This window comes from Columba livia, chromosome 8, assembly GCF_036013475.1.
Source record: "Columba livia isolate bColLiv1 breed racing homer chromosome 8, bColLiv1.pat.W.v2, whole genome shotgun sequence".
NCBI lineage: Eukaryota > Metazoa > Chordata > Aves > Columbiformes > Columbidae > Columba > Columba livia.
Window position 1 is genome coordinate 20,450,404 of NC_088609.1, and position 15,730 is coordinate 20,466,133.

The window sequence follows — 15,730 nt, forward strand, 5'->3', positions numbered from 1 at the left end:
GAAATGAAGCTAGGGCATACTTCCTTTGAATAACTACTTCTGAATTTGGTCTGGTTTGCTTTGGAGAAATATTGATATGGCAATATTTATACATGGACTATTTTGAGGTTTCATTAAAAGCTAAGAAAAACAAAGCAGTGCCTGTACCCCATGTTTTTAGTAGAAAAAAATGCTGTGGTTTCCAGAACCACATCACGGTAGCTCTTTTGTTTACCTATTTTCATGTCAAGGATAAAAGAAGAGAGCATATTGGAGATAAGAAACCTTAGCGATAGCATGAGGTAAAGTACACCAGCACTACATTTCTGCACCAATCACTACTAAAAAGTTCAAAACCATATCAGTTAAGGTTATTGTACCCTTGACTTGAAATGTAAAGGTTAATGCAGAAACAGTCAGTTAAGAATCTTGAACCTCTTCCTTGTCAAATCACGTATCGCTTATGAGTTTTTGACTGCAAGTTTGGCTATGTAAATTGCCAGATTTCTTGTGCATTCATACCATATGAACAGATATTGGGGAAAAAAATACCAATGTTATGGTAACTTTTAAACTTTAGGTTAAATAAATGACTAGTTTTCCTTTTTACAAAAAATAACTGTTAGTAAATCAAAAAAGAAAACTCAAGTAAACAGCAGATGAAATATTTGAACTAGTGTATGCAAAATAAATATTCAGCACGGTAGACTAGTCTTTTGCAAAGCCTTGAATAATATATGCAGAGAGATTAGAAATCCCTGGCAAAGAAGTTTTGAATTGTGTCCTATATGCTTCTCCCCTATATTTTCTTTGAAGCTTGCTCAAATTTATAGCATGGCATATCTTTTAGTCTAATTCAAAATGGGTTTTTTACATCAAAAACTGTAGTCAAGCCAATACTTTTCCTTAAACTGGTTGTTCAAAGGGGGAAAAAAAAGTTAAAATTTGTTGTTTAAAAGCATACAGCTTCATTTTAGTTAAGGTGCAAGATGACTTCTTTTTTTTTCCCCTAAGAAAATCAACCCAGAGTGCATACATTGAGAAATTTCAAATGACCCTTTTGTGAAGTAGTTTTGGAAATAAACATCTCACCTCATAACATATTCTTTAGAAGAAATAGACATACAGCGATCTTTTATTGTTACATTCCGTGAAAATATTTTTTCCCTAAAAATAGTAAAAGAAACAAATATTTTTTTTTAGGAAATGGATGGCCATCCACTGGTTGAAAGTCCAGCAACTCTTAATTGGAAAGTACTAGTGAATAGTACAAACTTTTTGTTTTATGAAATTCTTTAGCTGAGTTACAAAATATGTCAAGGAAAGTGCAGAATGATCAGGAGCTAGAAAGAAAACTAGAAAACAAAGGTATAAAGACATATACTATATTAAGCCCTGAGGCAGTGCACCTTATTTATACAACAGAGAACGTCTACAGAATAAGCAACTAGCACAACAGAGCTATGACTAATAGATAGGTATGAATCAGTCAATTTGTATTCTTCTTACATTTTCCTCTTCCCAAAAGCAGAGAAAATGAAAGAAACCCTCTCCTGAGCTCTCTCACCCATTCATCCTTTTTAAATATAATGCTCACAGCTATGATAGTTAAATTTTAGCTTTGTGCAGCCCAGGGTACTAATTTTACATGACCTCTTCCAAACCAAATCATGCCTTTTTTTTCCTCTTGGGGGAAACAGTATCTAAGGCCTCTCTATACCAAAGTAATAATAATAACAGTAACAATGATCTAGAGCCAGTCTCTCATTGCTGTCTAAACCTAAACAGGTTAGAGCATAGTTTTCCATGCCATGGGATCTGGATTATTTCTAGCTCAGTCTTTCAGCTTCAGTTTACTTGCATGGAATTGCATGGAAGGACATTTTCTAAATATCAGGTTTGTAACTACCTTTGAATGCCAATAGATCAATACCTAATTGCAGGGCTTTTAGAATCAATTGACTATTTTGTCTTTAAGGTTTTGATAGGGGCGCAACTACAAAACTGGAAAAGGACTATCTCTGCCATGATAAAACACACCCAGAAAACAGGTTTACAGAAGCTCAAGGTGGCAGAGACATCAATGTTTCAGCAAGTGGATTTGTTTCTAAAAATATCTTAGATATTTTATCACTAATATTCAATGTAAGTACAAATCTTCTAGCTTTTTCACAAATGCAGTACTTGTGGCTTACTTGGAGGTATGTTTATGGGTTTGAGATTTTAACCTGAACATTTCTATTTCTTGTGTGAAATGATACATTGTCATGATCAGTTTGTGTATCTATGGCCTTAAATGTTCTTTTCTGTGCAGCTGGGGTTTGGGAAGGACTCCAGTGATTTGTAGGCCTTGTCTTGGATCTTGTACGAGAGCACATTAACCTTGGCGGAATATGTTACTATTAAAAGAACAGGGTCTTGACCTTGCAAACATTATTTCATGTGCCATGCTTGCCCTGTGGGACTCCCTACCTCTCCCTTGGATACTTTCTGAAACCATATATGGGAGTATTGGTTTTGCAGAAGGAATAATTTTAGGATATAAATCACATTCTGCTAATTATTTTGCCTTTTCAGGGTGATACAAAAGAACTGCAAACTGTTTCACCTGTGACTGGAGTTAAAAAATTGTTACAGTGGGCTTGTACAAAAGTATTGTTCTTTTACCCAAGCTCTTTCTGTTTAGATATTCTTATTTTTCCTTTGCAATTAATGGTAATGTGTTTTTCTCATGTTTTACAGCTACAGTTGGGCAATGGCAGAAAAAAATGCTGTATCTGATGAACCTGCAAGTGAAAGTAGGTGGGAGCAAATTTGCCAAGTCTTATTCCAGTAGACAGGTCTGTCTCTTGTGACATTAATAATGCTTCAAGAGTGTTGATATAAATCAAGATATAGCAAAAAGCAAGCCATAGACAAGATGGGGAACCATAACTAAACTGCTGGTTTAGTTTCCTCGGAGCTGACAGTAAGACGGCAGCTTTCTGTTGTGAGTATCTTCCTTCTTATCCTGCAAACTTGTACAACAATTGCGTTCCACATTTGCCTGTTTATAATGAATCTCATCAGGCATCCTCAGGGCTAAATCAGCAAATGTGATTTAAAGTTCGATCCAAAATCCTGTTGTTTTAAAAAAAGTCTTTTCATTGACTTTGGTGGGCTCTGTCTCAGCATGTTGCTGGTACTTACTTCTCTGGCTACTTTTATGCCTTGGGAGGTCCACATTTCTGGAAATCAAAATACCAGCTTGATCCTCCAGCCCTTCTGTAAGAAAGCACTTACTAAGCTTCAACAAATAAGACTGTAGCTGAAAAACTTACAGAATTTGTGTGCAACTTATGCTGATTCTGCAAACAGGGGTGAATATTGGCTCCTCTGGGTGCTGCAGAGCAGCATTTTGTCATTAGTGAAGTACTCAGTCCAAGAGATTAGTAAAGAACAGGACAATCTACAAGCTGCATAATGGAGAGAAATGAGACTGGGGCCAAAGTAAGTGCTTTCAGTGCTGTGCTAGAGTCCCTGTCTAATGACAAGATGCCTTTTGGAAGTGATGGATGTTTCCTTGCCTATATGTAGCATTCTTTTCCTAAAAAGTGTGCTTTAACACCTGCAGCTGCTGATTCTGCTTTTCTGATGCCCCATGGTTAAGACAGCAAACACCAGAGGATAATACTTTGTCAGGAACTACTCTGCCTGCATTTTGTCTTCCAAGAAAGATGCACGAAGGTCAAAAGATTTCACAGGTGGTTTTGCCAACAAGAGAGCTGCTATATTCCTGTAGTGGAAAATGAATGCTACAGGACCATATGAGAAATTGGCATTGTTTCATTTCTTTGTGCATGTTTTCACAAAGGCCTCGTTTTCCACTAGTGGAGGGGAAGGGTTTCCTCTCCTGGCAGAGAAAGTTTTGTAACTCTAAAGCCATTTGTACTTCTGAACCAGCAAACTCTGGTCCTTCAACCTTCTGCCCAGCCCCTCTCTCTCACCACTGCTTATCTTTCTCCTCACTGCTCTCAGTCTCTTTCCTTACTTAGCCATCTTGTAAAGGGCTCTTCCTTCCTCTTTTCCCCTTTTCAGATAACTTGTACTCCTGAAAGCTGTATGTAAACTGTTTTCTGTACTTTCATCAGCCCTTTCTTTGCATTGTTAAATATATAGCCTCTATTACAGCAGCATATAGTCTCTATGCAAAGGCATAATCTTTTCAATTAACAGTTAAATTTGCTGTAAATTCTAAAGGAGTAGTTCCCTCTTTAATGTACTTGATGTTAGCATCAGTTAGGTCTGTGTACCAAAGAGGTATGTTGCTCCAAATCCAAACACTGAGGATACTAAATTGAATGGAAAGAATGCCCTCTAGACCTTGAACTTCCCAGGAAACTCTAGTTTACTTCCATCAGGGTATTGGGAAAAGGAAATCGAATAGCTTAACATCAGCACTCTCTTTACTGAACTGTAGTTGCTGAGTTTAATGTGGCATTTATGCCTAACAGAATAAATCATCTGTGCAGGATGTTGAGTTTCTGATTATAATAAGACAGGACAATGACCAATAAGACATGAAATCACATCTTCAACAATGTGCTAGGACTGAACGGGGATGGAGGGCAAGATCCCTCTACCCTTGAGGAAAATGGACCTTGTGAAGACCTTGAAAATCCATTTTGCCATGCTACCGCAAGGCAAGATAATCAACTCTTACAGTGTCTTTATAGACAAGATTTCTGATCACAACTGTTACAGAATGCTGAACCTCCATGGCAGGGAAACTTCTCTCCACATATGTGTCTGTCTTGATGGTAAACATTTGAAATATCACCCTCAAAACACTTCCTTGGGTTGTACACTTAAGTACATTTTTCTGATGTTAATAGACTTAACTTTATGTTTTTTCAGATGTGGGCAAGTTTCTCTTACATTCTTGGATTCCTACTGAGTTCCCTTCAATCTTGGTTTGCCTTCAGCAGGTCCTTATGTTTCCAGGGAACACACTATGCTAATTTGAAAAGGGCTTAACCTCGTTTGAAGTTCTTTACCAAGCTATGCCTTCTTCTCTTCTCCTAACTTGCTTCTCCCCTCACTTGAAATGAAAGAATTTTTGACTTATTATTACAGAATTATACTATCTAATTGTCTTTTTCATAGAGACATCTTCAAACATTTTGCTATTTTATATTATTATTTTTTTTTTCTTTAAATGTAAATAAATCCCCTACAACAATATCAGATGATGGATTCTCTTCATTTATATAACCTTGCCTTTACCAGGTGCATTTATCCCAGAAAGGCCTGACAAGCCCCAGGGTTCTCATTTTTCTTGTAATCTCCTTTCATTGGCACCTAAAGTGGCATTAAGCACACAGACATTTTGACCTTGAAGTCGTCTTGATAGAATGGTAAAGCAAGACCCCTTAAATAATAAAAGAAACAGCCCATAGTTTTATGGTTATAAAAGAAGATCCCATTTCTCTTCAAATGCTGTGGTGATTTTTCAGTGTCTACATTTGCAGTGTCTTTGGAGAGTTACAAGTTTGTTTCTTTCATCTTCTGAAAATACAACTCTTTTTAAAAAAATACACCCTAGTTTAATTTCTGGAAACATTAGTTGTCTTTCCCCATCTTTATCCTTCTCCCAATACTAAACACTCCTCTTTCTCTGTTACTCTTTTTTTTCTTTTTCTTGAAAAAATGCCTTGTGTTTTATACTGTCATGCTCCATTTTGACTGAAGATATTGTAGCATTTTGGATATTCAGTATTAGTCCTTAACTGTTCAGTGCACGGACTTTATAAATACTATATTAGCTTCCTCTTGACAAAAGAACAAAAATGTCTTTTTTCTTATTAAGAATATAGTGATGAAAACTCATGTAATTTACTTTTGGTACAGCCTCTCATTAAGAGGAATGGAAAGCTGATTTTATAGTCTGAATCTGTACCTTGATAATATAATAGCATATGTCTCATTGACAGAACACAATAAAATATATTTCATTGATACAACACCCTAGTTTCATTTTTAATAAGTAAAGAGTTCACAGTATTCCAGACAATTCATTCTGTGATCAAAGCGTTGGCAGAGGCTTTTAAAAAAACCTTGCCTGCTGGACATATTCTCCTACATTTCTCTATGTCACATAAAGCATTTAAGACTAATTACCACTGTCTTTGGAAACCATGGCTTGGAAAACTGGGAAAGAGAACAATCCAGAGCCTGCCATTGCAGGTCTGTGGCAGTTTGTGCAGCCTGTCTGCAGCTCTTCAGGATGGCTCCGGATCTCCGAGGAGAATGACCCCAGCACAGCATGACAGAGCCTTACCATGAGCTCATGAGCCTCGGCTCACAAAGCTGCAAGCTCCGTGTTTCAGGTTCCTCTTCTGTGGAGGGCTGCAAGTGAGAAAGAACTGCTTTGAAAAGGAACTGGAATCTCTGGTTTATTCACACATACAAGGTTGTGTACACTTGACAAGAGGATACAGAAGGATGGGAGTGGGGGGTGGTTGCAGAGCCTGCAAAATTGTATTTTAGATATTATGCTATTTGAATCATTGTTTCAATGTAGTAAACTTTTCTTGAGTGAACCTTCTCCTGAAGCAAGTGCAAGCACCAGCCCTCAAAAAGTGACAATGGCACAGCTCAGTGGCCTGTGTAAGCTTCTTGTCCCTTAAATGCCAACGTATGAGCATTTTTTTTTCTCCCTCTGTGCCTCTCTTTTTCACACTCAGTTGTTTGTTCTTCACATTTGCAGCTCCATTTTCATCCTGTTTCTTACTGGAGTTTCTCTCTGCTCCCTCACTGATTCTTCATTTGTAGTCTCTCCCAAGCAGAATAACAATCAAGTGACATTCAGTTTTGTACCAGCCTTTTCAAAACAGTGTGTTCCAGCTGATTTGAAATTAAGCTGCTTGAATATACTGTTTACAAATCCATACACAGACGTGTTGCAGATAAATCAAGATTAAAACACTTGAGGAATTGTTTTTCAAATTGCAGCATGCATATGAATTTACAAAGATAGCCCTTAGCCTTGAAAAAACCTTCACTGGACTTAAAACTGTGCTGTTGACTAACCCAAATAGCAGATATCCTGCAGATACTAGATAATTTGTAATGTTGCAGAATATGAACCTTATTATGATACATAAGGCAAAATTGCTGAGACTGGATGTTTACCCTTGTTGTAAAATTATGTACATCTCTATTGGTTTTCCATGTTTTTACATGTCTGTGAATTCCATGTATATAAGGATTAAATAGATGGCATTTAAATGGGAGATTTGTGTGTGTGTGGAATCCAAATCCACGATACCATTGGCAATAACACTGTCTCCAAACTATCCATACATCCTCCTTCAGCAAATCGTTTAACACATAGCTAAGTCCTTCAGTTCCATTTAAATGCATACTTCTAAGCACATGCTTATATAGATGAGTGGTTTATAGCCTGAATTAAGATATGAGATGATCCTCTACCACTGAAGTCACTGAAACTTTAATCACGTGAGTATTAATGACCAAAAGCTGGGACCTAATTTATAGCTGCAAATTCATTTAGTCTTTCCCAGTAAAAAGTTTTAGATGTATAAAGCTTTGTCTGCAATTCCAAATAGCATTTTTAAAATGTGGCCATGTCAAAATCAACTCCTGAAGTTTCATACAGAGTCAGATACCTCATCTAGTGTGTCTAATAGTTGTGAATATGTGTATATATTGTGAAATATAGGTATAATATTGCTGGCTTACATCCTTTGTATGATGCTACATATGTGGGCTAAAGGCCTGGATTATATGAGGCATATAACCAGACTGTGGTAAATACTGAAAAATGCGTTATCCATAGTCATCTTCTCTAGCTGATTCTTCTGCATTAATACTACTTTCACAGTAATGTCTTCAGAAAAAAGTTTTCAAACCACCATTTGGATTATGATAAGAAACAACTCATGCAATTTTATCGTCTCACACAAGACTTAAATCTGTCTTGAAAGGCATAGTTAATTTTTAATGATTTTTTTCTCCAGAACCAGCCTAACTTTTTAAAACTAAAGCTGATATTATATTAGCCCATGAACGAATGACATCAATTGAAACGTACTTTTTTTCTTCAAAGAGATTGATGTAATTCTGTATTAAAGTGACCTTTTTTTAGAAATGTTTGGACTATAATGATTTCCTGTCCTTTTTGCTCAGCAATCAGAAGAGCAGAACTGGCATTAGGCTGTTTCAGCTGCTTGATGTTGATGTTGAAGGGAAGTGAGCTGCAACGTGCATGCTTGTAGGATGGTGGCAGTGAATACAGGTAAGTGCCAGCACCAATGAGCCATGCAAATATAGAATCCTAACCTGAGAGGTTAGTAAGTAGGGGACCTGGGCCTCACAGGGCTGAAAATACAGTCAAGTTACTATCTTGAACTACTATCTTTGTCTCTGATGTGTATGGGCTGATTCATGTTTTTATATAGGCAGACTGATCTTCATTGTGTTGGAAGTCTGGCACCTAGAAAAACTGTGATGCCTGCTTGGGAATTATACCTATTATGTAGTTACAAAACCACACATGCATACCTACCTGTTATATAGCTACAAAACCACACATGCATACCTCTGAAACTGACAGATAGCTCCTGTATGAAACCACCTTATTTTGAGTTTTCCTGATAGAAGTCACAAGGATGGCAGCGATCTTCTGGAGTCTCTGGATGAATGTTGTATTAAATATATTTCAATTTAAAAAGGAGAAATATGGGTAAATTATACTGAACAGAAACTTATTCTAAAAAACATAAGTCAAAAGTTTATACCATTCAGATAAACAGAGTTACAAAAAAAATAAAATAAGTTCCATTTTCACCTGAAAAAAATATTCAGAGCAGGCCTAAGATTAAGTTGAGATAGGTACTTGGATTAGATGCTCCATATGGCCGTTCTGGATTGCAAATGTGTAGGCAGCACTGTAAGCTTATTTTAATTTGAACATTGTTAAATATCATACCGCTACAGGCAGTATACTGGGCACGACAAACTCACTATGGCAGTTCTTTCTTTGTTTCCCTTTTTTTTCCTTCTTAGTTTTGTTTTCTTCGTTTTTTTGCTGTAGATAAGAAAATAATCTTTAACACAGAAAGCCTGTTTATTATCTCCTGTTCGTAGGATGAGAGGTAGCAACATTATTTATCTGATATTCTTTCATCTGTGAAGTGCACTTTTTCATAATGACTTTGTGATCTTCATATTTTACTAAATAAATGAGGAATACAGAATTAACAGGATCTGTTTAAAAATACGGTTGTAATTACAAGGTATCCTACTCTCAGGATTTATTTCATAGAGCATATGGGTTCTCTAATTAAGAATACCACTTTTATTTTTTTGTATTTTAATCTTTTAAGCCACGTATAATACTTCAAGCTCTATTCATGTATTACTGAACTTGTTACATGTGCCTGCTTTTGCACCTGAATTTTTGCTCTTGCTCAACTACCTCTTGTTTAAGTCTGGAATTAGAAGGAAAAAAATACAAAAAATCCCCACAACATAGAATAATATTTAGTTTTGAAGCTAACGCTGGCTTTTCTTTTAACATTCTTCTCTTATTCTGACTCTTTCAAGTTTGTAATCCAGATGTTTAGTGCTTCCATCTGTTTGAAAGTGTTTATCTGATGTTTATTTTTTATTTATGGCTGCTATTATATCTCCTGTTTTCTAGGTCTATAGGATGATACATTTATTACACAATTATTGCTGTGCCAGGTATCCTGAACATAATTTGAATTACAATGTTAAGAATAGCTGTAGCTGTTGCAATAAAGTATAGGATATAGTTTGTGGCATTTGAAGGCAACATTCTGTCTTTTGCTCTATTGTCTACATAGTGACAAAAATCTCAAGTGTTTAAGTAGACTAACAATCTAGGAGCTATACTTTATGATAAAATAGGTTGGGATTTAATCCAGAATTTTAGTCTTCCTTGCTTTACTAAGTATCTACTGGAAGGTTCAATCCTTGCCAGCTGCTAATCAGCATGAATACTTGGTGGCCAGATTACGTTTTTGTTTATCGTGTATGCAGGATGGAAGATGGTTAAAGGAGTGGTTTTGTCAAATATATTGAACTCTGGAGATCATCAGGATTCTGCTGCTGAACCCAGGTCTTGCTGGGTCATGGAGCAGAAAAGGTATCCCAAATTATACTAAGCTAAGAAAAGAAATCAGCATAGTCCTGTGCACAGGCTTTAGGAAAAAAAAAGTCTCTTCTTGATGCACCATTGTGTTTTTACTCTTCTTCACTGCAGTATGGCTCTGTGTGTTGTGCCCTGACTAGGAAGCCAGCTACAGGGCAGGTTGGGAGATGGCATAGCTACAGACACAGCCCAGAAAGAAAAAGCTCTCAAAATGTCTCAAAAGAGCTGGAACATAAGTTTTGACATGTATTTCTTAATGCTGATCCTATGATATCTTGAGCAGCTGATGATGATCCTGTGTAGCTTTTGACTGTTCATGTGACTTCTGGAGTATTTAGCTTTTTAGAGTTGGAGGTTGTTGGTACCTCTGGGAAATGAGGTTAAATTCTACCCAGAAGTTCCCCTTGACCTTCTCCAGGAAGTAACTGGTTTATCAACTAGTAAGTCGTTCTTAGTCCGCCTTGAGCCTGCTACCCTTCCACCAAGTAACACTTTGTGCACAAGTATTCCTTCTGTTTTCCATGGGATTACTCATCTGAGTACCACCTTATATAAGAAAGGTGACAGCATGAGTATCTAAATTGCCCATAACCTGATTGTTATGAGATTAAAGTTCATTGTTTTTGATTTGCTCATGACTATATTGTTGCAAATGGTGGCATAATTCAGGGTCAATAGAAAGATTTTCAAAAGAAAACAAAAAACTAAACCAAAACAACAACAAAACAAAACAAACCCCAACAATAACAAGAAAACAAAACAAAACAAACCCATCCTTTGCTTTTGTTTGAATTCCAACATCCTTCCAGTTATTAAAAAAAAAAAAAAAAAAAAAAAAAAAGTAAAGATCTAAAACCCTAAGCAAGTAAAAATCCTCAAACAACAAAAAAAGTAGAAAAGTCATGGAATTCGAGAGCATCAATATCTTTCTCTTATCATGCAGGACCTTTTGCGAAGCCAACGTACCCATAGTACTCTTATATTTATTAATTCATATGCTAGCCAGTCTTGTAATCAATTTTTTTTTGTAACAAGAAGTGCAGCCCGTCCTCTTTGTACTCATTCTGTACATTGGCTTATCAATAAATCATTCAAACGATCTTAGTCATCTACTGCAAAGTGGAGAAGCTATTCTTTGTCTCCACTGTCAAATCTGCTTCTAAAGTTATCTGTTCACAGGTACATGAATATTTATATAGATGACATTTTCAAGGCTTCTTTGGCCCTAGATTCTTAATGGAGAGTAAGATACCATTTAAATGAGTTTAAATTGTTTTATTTTAACTTATTATGACATATTATCACTCTGTATAAACTAATGCTTACACAAAAATGTAAAATTGAGGATATTGGTTATAGCTAAAGATTTTGGGAATTATTGGTTCTTTTTTATATCTAGTAAAGTAATCATATGCCAAAATGCAAAAATTATAAGCAAGTTAAAAAAATCGGTGAATTCTAAATGGAAGTGGTTTAAATAAGTTGCTCTTAGCTTCTAGATGCCTTCTTAAATTGAAATCTGAAGTTTCATACAAGATGTCTTTAAGCAAAGTCATATAAGGTATAAATTTTGTGAAGATATTCTTTAATGATGTCAACAAAGAGGGAGTAGGCATTGAGTTACGTTCTTTACACCTCTGGAGCTGCGTTTGAAGATTTGTCCCACTATTGCATTGTACACGGAGTCAAGATATCATGTGCTTTGCATTCATGTCCTGGATCTGACCAATTTCCTTCTGTCAGGTTCTCCTTTGGAAAAAGGCTGTAAAAACACAGCACACTGAGATTCGTCAAAATGTGCCATACTTGATCAGTTGTCTGTAAAATATACAGAGCTCCACATATAAATGGCATGCAGAAACTTATAGCATATTCACAAATAAGTGATTTTCAAAGAAAACCTTTAACAAGGGTGCTCTTGGTATGTTATCCATTCTCTGCAGCATCTTAAAACTCTACGCTCCGGGTCATCTTCAAAAGCTGAATTTGTGAGTAAGCATGAAACAGATTTGTCAAGCTGCTGTCCACAAATTACTTAACAACTTACACAGTGAATGGTGGAGGAACAAAAGACATGGTTATAGCTTGAACATTTATTAGATTTCAACTACCAATTTGTTTAAAAGGGGATTATGTTATTTAAATAAAGTAACAGATAAGTAATATGAGACTCAGGAGCTGTCTCACTTGATCATATTGGAATATTACAGAGACTATATTTTGTTATATGTATGTGTGCATATACATACATATCAGCAAAATACCTGCAAATAATACAGCGGCTGAAATGGATGTCTGTCTCTGGCATTGCAGGGCCTGTTGTGTGAACTCCCTGAAAAAGAGCCTTTGTTTCCATAGGCAACAGAGCCGTGGTGACACTATGGATCAAACACATCCGGATTTACTTTTATGCCTCTGAGGTAAACAGTTGCCTGCTGCACTACACAAATACTGAAAGAAAAACTCTCTTGGTAAAAGACCTGACCAGCATGAACTGAGGGTAACCGCAGGCTGCTGCAAAGAGCCCAGCTCATGCAGCTCCATGATAAAAGTGCCCTGGGAGAGTGCCACATGCACTGCCACTTTTGCCTTTTCTGTCACTTAGTGCTCTTTTTGTTGTTGTTGTTGTATATTTCACAGCTTAAAGACTGATAAAAAAAAAAAACTTTGATCATTTTTCCCTCCCCCACTTCCAGGGAGAATACGTTTATGTTGTCTTGTCATAGTGAGGCTGGAGAAAGAATTTCCAAGTGTTTCTGCTTTTTGGTATTTGAATTGCAGAATTAACTGCAGCCTCAGGTCTTAGGCATCCCAAGGTATTGTGGACACAGCTAAAAGGAGAGTTTTAGAAGAAAAAGTGCAAATTTTGCTGGTCTTTAGAAAGCATACTCTTCCATTTTAACCTGGGTAAAATAAATTCAAACAACATATTAGAAATGAAGGCACATGAATAATGACCTTTAAATAAAAAAATGAGATGTCTTATGATTGTTGTTGTACAAGAAAAATGAAGCATGAAGATCACAGAGAAATGCTAGCTACTGACAAGTTATGCTTGAATTTGCTGAGTTTGCTTAGTCATCTGATTAAAATTGTCTTTCTGTGCAATCTATGTTTATTTTATTTTGCATTTCCTATTTATCTTGCTAATGGTTTTGTTCTCTAAAAGGTAGGTTTTCAGAGGCTCAAGCCACACTGCATGATCTAGTGATGCAATGGAAGCGGAGCCTTGTCCTTAGTTAAGTACACAAAATTTTACAGATGTTGCGGTAAGAATTTTATGGATTGATTTTTAATGGTACCCACTGTCACAGCACTGAAACCACTTTTAACCCACAAAATAATAAAAACCATCAGATTTTTGTCTCTGTGATATTAAAGAGACTTATAAAATGTATTCATTCTACTGCTAAAAGTGCTCTAGTGCTTACTTAGGCAGTGTAATGAAAAGGGAGACCTTGCCCTGTACCCAAAAGTTTGTGAAATAATTCAGCTATAAGAGTTTTCAGAAGCATGGAAACTCTCCTGTCAGAAGGCTGCTTCCCTCTTGCAGGTGCTGATTTCTCACGTGACTGGCTCCTGCACCATATAGATTTGGCACTGTGGCATCACAGGGGTGCCATGCTGAAACAGCCCCCCCCTACTCCCTGCTGGTGATGGGACTCTCAACCTGTCCCTTCACGATTGTTCCACAGGGCCTCCTTTTGCAGACTGTTTCTGCTGGAATAACTTCTCTTCAAAAATGGGTGCTAGAAAGTGCCCTTCTGTCTTTCACTTTCTCAGTCATAAGAGATCAGGTACTGTTATATTTTTATCTCTGCTGCTCTTGTCATAGGTCTCCTGGAATTCATATAAATGTTCTGTTTATTTGTTCTTATTAAGACTACTGAATAAATCAATTATTGAGAGCAAAACCAAAAATGTAATTTTAAGGCAAAAATATATGATAATTATTACATCCCAAAGTGATGAATACAGTCTGGATGGCAATGAATCTTTCTGAGTTCTGTGTCCTAGGTCTGTACCATCTTTTCTGTTAAACATGAAAGCTTTTCAAGGTCAGCTATACGTGTAATGGTGAGCCTGAATTAGGCTTACATTAAATTCAGCATTCAGGTTAATATTTTCATTTGTGTTTTTCCATAAATGTATACATAGGAAGACATTGTTTGTGTTACAAAACTAATCCTTGTGTCTCTAAATATCATGGTAGTCTATAAGAGACTAACCTATGCATTAAAAAATCACAAGATTCTTTACAAAAATCTTACTTCAAGTGCGTTATTTAGCCAAATGTGAACTCTGGATACTTCCAGGTTGTTTAGATGTAAAAAGAGCTTATCTGCACTTGTACTTTAATTAAAAATTACACATTACACATTATTCCGTCTGACCTAAAAAGGTGGGGAAAAAAAAGGAGAGAGAGTGAGTTGGACAGATTACTGATGTCTTGAAAGTGGAGATCAGTTTAGATACTGCTGGGCTGAGCCCTGTAGTACTTACCTGTTCTGTGAGCTCACCCTGCTACCTTCACTTCCTATTTATTTTAGCAAGAAGCTGATTTTCATTAGCATGAGTAAAATTTGGTGTCATTTTGTAGAGATTTGCAAGGGCCAGTGTTTGTCAAAACAATTTCAGTTACTAGGAAATCTTGTATTGTTATGCCTACCTCTGAAATTTTGTAGTCTTAAATAATGATCTGACTTGTTTATTAGGATTTATCAGGATACAGGTGTCACATATTTCCCTGTGCATGAGATGAAACATAAAAAGATAAAAAATTAATATAAATCTATTTCAGCCTTTTTAAAATTAAAATAATATTTTTGTATTTATTTGGTCTGTGCGTGGCTGTCTAAATATAATTTTGAACCCAATGGCCAGTGTCAACCAAATCTGACAGAAGGCAGAAGTATCAAAGATAATTTAATTCTTCGTAGTTTTGTAAAAATAAGACCCCATAACCATTTTGACTGAGGGAGACAGCAGAGAGAGCTCATCTTTTGTGAGAAAGGTTATAAATTCCCATAACAGAGGAAAAGATCAAAACAGAGCTTAAACCATGAGATACAAATCCACAGGAAACCAAGCTGCATTTATTTCAAGTTTCATTGTTTCACTTGTGTTTCTAATAACTTCTAATGGGATTTAGACATTAAAAAAAAATTTAATCTTGTGTATTTGTCATTATTTGCACTGTTTAGTTAGTTTTTACTGTCCAAACTCATTGATGAGACATTATTTTTCCTTTTCACCATTTTTTTGTCAGCATCTAAGCAGGTGTCAATTTATGGGAGGTACAAATGATTGTATTTACTCTTTAATTATTTATTTCAATTCTGTTATTATATGCCCTCAAAACGTTCTTACACCTTTTGTTTTGTTTTGATTTGTGTCTTTTTTTTTTTTTTTTTTTTTTTGTAATACAAAAGCTATATAATGATCTTTCATTGAAAATGGATTTGAAGAATCTGCAATCAGTGACCTGTGGAAGGTACTCCCCTCGCTGCCTCTGGGTCTTCGCACTAGAGCTGGAAAAATCATTCCAAACTATCTTTTGTCTATGATAGG

At 36.1% G+C, this 15,730-nt stretch overlaps 1 long non-coding RNA gene across 1 annotated transcript in view; it reads left to right on the top strand.

Moving 5' to 3' along the window:
• The window catches only part of LOC135580121 (uncharacterized), a 127,505-nt gene that overhangs the window by 84,227 nt on the left and 27,548 nt on the right, over positions 1 to 15,730 (top strand). The window contains exons 7-8 of the long non-coding RNA XR_010474342.1: positions 2,722 to 2,968; positions 8,170 to 8,278. This is a non-coding gene — a long non-coding RNA (uncharacterized LOC135580121). The remainder of the gene's footprint in view (positions 1 to 2,721; positions 2,969 to 8,169; positions 8,279 to 15,730) is intronic.